The sequence below is a fragment of the Primulina tabacum genome, chromosome 13 (assembly GCF_025594145.1).
Source record: "Primulina tabacum isolate GXHZ01 chromosome 13, ASM2559414v2, whole genome shotgun sequence".
Classification (NCBI taxonomy): Eukaryota; Viridiplantae; Streptophyta; class Magnoliopsida; order Lamiales; family Gesneriaceae; genus Primulina; species Primulina tabacum.
The window spans coordinates 13,575,503-13,580,803 of record NC_134562.1 but is presented as its reverse complement, the minus strand read 5'-3'; the positions used below and the strand labels follow the sequence as shown (position 1 = coordinate 13,580,803).

At 39.4% G+C, this 5,301-nt stretch overlaps 1 non-coding gene across 1 annotated transcript; it reads left to right on the top strand.

The window, feature by feature from the left end:
- The first annotated feature begins 1,804 nt into the window (after nucleotides 1-1,804).
- Nucleotides 1,805-1,910, top strand: LOC142523494 (small nucleolar RNA R71). The gene has a single exon (XR_012814685.1). It is a non-coding gene; the product is annotated as a small nucleolar RNA R71 (small nucleolar RNA).
- The last annotated feature ends 3,391 nt before the right edge of the window (nucleotides 1,911-5,301 follow it).

Below are 5,301 nucleotides of genomic sequence, written 5' to 3'. Positions count from 1 at the left end.
TGACAGAACAAGGTATGAATGGAATTTAACAAGTGAAATTACTACTACGAGTAACTCTTTTTCAGTGGTTGCATAATTTAATTGTGCTTCACCTGAAGTCTTGCTTGCATAGTATATAGTGTTAAATACCTTGTTCTGCCTATGGCCAAGAACAACACTAACCGAAAATACCTTGTTCTGCCTAAACAGTCATCTATGTGCAGTGTGTGCTTAAGAGCATTAAACATGTCAAAAGTTATTTCTTGTTCAGCCTAAAACAGTCATCTATGTGCAGTGTGTGCTTAAGAGCATTAAACACGTCAAAAGTAATTTCTTCCTTGCCCACTCTCAATCTCAACTTCCCTTCTTGAACATCAATCAGTGCCTTGCCAGTCGTAAGGAATGGTCTCCCCAGAATTAAGGGCATTTCTATGTCTTCCTCCATGTCAAGTACTACAAAATTTACAGGAAATATGAATTTTTCCACCTTTACAGGACGTCCTCTACGACTCCTCGTGGGTATTTGACAGATCTTTCTGCTAGTTGCAAGGACATCCTTGTTGGCTTAGATTCTCCTAATCCGAGTGTCCTGAATACAGATAACGGCATAAGATTAATATGCGCACAAAGATCACACAAAGCTTTATGAAAAAGAATATCACCAATCACGCAAGGAATAGAAAAACTCGCTGGATCCTTAAGTTTCGGTGGAATCTTGTTTTGCACCAAAGCAGAGCAATTTTCAGTTAGATTCACTGTCATGTGATCCCCCAATTTTCTCTTGTTTGCTAAGATGTCCTTCAGAAATTTAGCATAGCTTGGCATTTGCATCAGAGCATCAGCAAAGGGAATATTGATGTGCAATTTCTTGAATACTTCTAAAAACTTACCAAATTGAGCATCTAATTTTGCCTTTTTTAATGCTGCAGGAAAAGGTGGAGGGATAACAATTTTAGATTGTGCAGTGGGTGCTTGTGTAAAGTTAGAAGCCTTACCATTTGATGACTCAGTCTGTTCATCCAGTACTTGATTTTTTTCTGTCCCTCTAGATTCTAAAATTTTTCCACTCTTCAACTCGATGGCCTTCACTTGCTCTTTTGGATTGGTCTCTGTGTTACTTGGCAAGGTTCTCGGCTCTCTACTTGCTATCATCTTAGCTAACTGTCCAATCTGATTCTCTAGCCCCTTTATCGACGCATCTTGATTTTGGAGTCTAGTTTCGGTAGATGAGATGAACTTAGACATCATCTGCTCCAAATCGGACTTTTATTCTCTCGGAGGGTCAGATCTGTACATTGGTTGTTTCCCATATGGTTGTCCTCTCTGTGGTCGATTCTGACTGTTTTGGCCTCCCCATGAGAAGTTGGGATGTTGCCTCCATCCAGGATTATAGGTGTTTGAATACGGATCATTCCTTGGACGGTTTTGGACTCCAAATTGATTCACCGGTACCCCTTCTTGCACATAAAAAGGACCACTGTCTTTACAGTCCTTAATATAGTGTTCTCCTCCACATTTTTCACAAAATATCTCTTGCAGATGCATAGCCGTGCCACCCATATTCAAACAATCCAATTTCATGTTCAAGACATCAAGTTGTGCAGTAATAGCGGAAATGTCAGTTACCTGGTGAACTCCTGCACTTCTTCGTTGGTTGTTCCTTTCAGATTGAGGATGATAGCTGCTAGCAGCCATCTCCTCCAATAACTCGTATCCTTCCTCAGCAGTTTTTCTCAAGAGGTTTCCACAAGCAGCAACATCTATCATAGTACGATTAGGAGTAAGCAAGCCATAGTAAAAGGTTTGAACAACTAACCCAAGTGGCAGTTCGTGATGAGGGCATCTTCGTAATAGATCTTTGAAACCCTCCCATGCTTCATATAAAGACTCCTGCTCGAATTGAGAAAATGTAGTGATGTCTGTCCGCAGCTTCATGGTCTTAGATGGAGGAAAGTATTTAATGAGAAATGCTTTCTCCATGTCCTCCCATGTGGTAGTCGAACCTAAATGCAAACAATTTAACCATACTTTACCTTTGTCACGTAAGGAGAAAGGAAATAAACGCAACCTAACAGCATCATCAGAAATTCCATTAAATTTGAAACTATCGCAAATTTCAAGAAAATCAGCGATGTGCGTGTTTGGGTCATCTACTGCAGATCCTCCAAACTGGACTTTATTCTGAATCATCTGGATTATGGCTGGTTTGATTTCGAAGTGGTTTTCCCGCACAATGGGCCTCACAATGCTGGGGTGTGCACCATCCAAAGAAGGTTGGGCATACTCTAGCATCGGTATGCGGCGTGGCATCTCAACATGTCTATCTTCATGGTGTTCCTCCTCATGCTCGTGTTCGTGCCTCTCCATCATTTCCTTCAACCTTTGCCGCTGTCTTCTCCTGCGGAAAGTTCTTTCAATTTCAGGTTCAAATTGCTCAAGCTCCACGTCAAGTGACTTTGGCATGCACTGGAAGAGATATCTATAACAGAATATGGGGTGTTAGCTTAAGAAAAATAAAACAATGCTAAAGAAAATAACTAAAAATAAAATTGTGAATTAACAGTCCCCGGCAACGGCGCCAAAAACTTGGTCGAGCAAAATTTGCACTATAGAATCCTCAATAAAAATATGGTTTTATATGCTCGAAAATTAATCGCATGTGCACGATGTCAAGTAATAGTATAATGTATGTGAGTACGAGTATCGTTCCACTAAAGAGTGTATTTTACTATTATAATTTTCAGTTATCAAATCTTTAGCAACGAAATTTGAAGGGTTGTTTATTACTACTATGCTCAAATAAAAATGCAAATAAAAAGATTCAAGAATTAAATAATGAGATATAATTTCTAGAATGGTTAATTAAAATTCAGTGAGAAATGAATTTGTTGGGATTTCTATTCACCTACCCCTCATTAATTTATCAATTCGTCTGATAGTGATTTACGCTTCGGAAAGGATTTCCCATGCAATTGAACACACTCTCTCGAGCTATGCCAAATTAATTCTACTCAGTGAAGTAATTAAATATTTTTAATTATTTATCAAGAGTGAATCGCATATCGATCTATGAAATCCCCTAGTTTTTGTCCGAATGAACTATGACTATCGTCGCGTATCCAATTTCATATGTCTATGTAAATTGTAGATCCACGAAACTATACTACTCGATTCTATCACAAGCTATTCTATCGAACTCACTCACGATATGAGACTATTAATAAATTTAGCTAGGCTTTAATAATCGTAATAAACACAGTAGCTTAATCAAGAATAAACCAACAGTTGAAATACGACTTAACTTGTAACGCCACAGATTCGACGACTATCCTCACTGTACCAAGACGAATCTTTCCAGCGTGCTTATGTCCTCACTCACACGCACTCTAGGAAACTTCCCAGGAGGTCACCCATCCCAAAATTTCCCCAAGTCAAGCACGCTTAACTTTAGAGTTCTTATGTGATTAGCTACCGAAAAAAAGACGCACCTTCATGATATGAGTAGTACAAATCAAATCTTTTAAGCTCTCTTCAACTGTACAACCCATTACATTTAACAGTCTCGGAATCCCTCTCATTCCGGTGTGGGATCGGATCATTAATATTCCCTCCACCTAGAAGCCTGCCAGGAGCCGTTCATTTTCCGTGCAACCTCATGGCACCGGCGATCACCCCCCGCCCTCTTCGGCCCCAGGCCTCACTTGCCCACCAGCTTCAGCTTGGTTCGTCCCCGAACCATTCCGTACTAAGAGAGGTCGGCTTTGATAATAACTGTAATGCCCCAGATTCGACGACTGTCCTCACTGTACCAAGACGAATCTTTCCAGCGTTCTTATGTCCTCACTCACACGCACCCTAAGAAACTTCCTAGGAGGTCACCCATCCCAAAATTTCCCCAAGTCAAGCACTCTTTACTTTGGAGTTATTATGTGATGAGCTACCGAAAAGAAGATGCACCTTCGTGATATGAGTAGTACAAATCAAATCTTTTAAGCCCTCTTCAACTGTACAGTCCATTACTTTGAACAGTCTCGGATTCCCTCTCATTTCGGTGTGGGATCGGATCATTCATGTTCCCTCTACCTAGAAGCCTGCCAGGATCCGCTCATTGTCCGTGCAACCTCATGGCACCGGCGATCACCCCCCGCCCTCTTCAGCCCTGGGCCTCACATAACTAAATCAGTTTCGGGGTAGGATCCCCTTAATTCTCAAAAAATATTTTAGTTTAGCTACTTGAATTCATATTAAAAATAAACACAACAATGTTTATAAGATAAAAACTAAATTAGAAATATTAGTTTTGAGGAAAAACACAAAGAACGATGCCCGGAAATCTTCGAATCTTCAATCCAAGCGCTTTCTCCAAGCTTTTCTCTCCTCCTTAGGCTCTTTGGCTGCTGAATGATCTATTTTCTTGCCTAGGGTTCTTCCATATCCTTCCCCATTCAGAAATATGGGAAGAAATCGTCCAAGAATCTTTCCAAAATTTCAAGCGCGCCCGGGCGTACATAAGTTTCTGCCCGGGCGGATGACTTTCACAAATTTTGTTCCAAAAAAACTAATTGAAGCGCCCGGGCGGACATTTGTTTCCGCTCGGGCGAATGGCCTTCGAAATTTTCCCCTTTATTTTCAGTTCAGTCACGAATTACCTGTATTTTCAACCAAGAGCCTTATGAGCAAAAAGAAACCATAAATTATGCTAAAATAACACAAAACGCATGCAATTTAAATGATATGTGCAACTCAATGAGCTATCACACAATATGAAAAACACGTAAAATCCACCTATATCATTATTCTTCAATATGGTCCTAAAAATCTTTAAAATTGCAATTCTAACCCAAAACTTTCCCAAAGTCGACTCCTAAATCCAGCTCAAGTAGTGCATGCACCCTCTTATTCTCTAAGTTCTTCATTATCCCAATCAATTCCCATAAGCCAACATGCATTTAATCATTTCCCATTCAGCATGCAAGTAACATTTATATCATGCATCATAAAATCATTTAAAAGAATTTTAAGCATATAAAATATAAAACAGTAAAAACTCACATATTTGAGGCGTGCCTTCTTGAGCTTCTCGGAGTGACAGTATACAACCCCTTGGGAAAAACCTTGGCTCTGATACCAACTAAAACGACCTCGACCTTTTTTTTCTCTAACCATAAATCATAAACTCGAAAATACTTACTAAATAAAATAACTGAACATTTCTAGCAATTGTAATAAATTAACATATGAAATATCAAGTGTATAAAATAAATCCTAGATCATCAAAAACCAAAAATCCTATAACGACCTTCACAAAGATCAACTAACAAT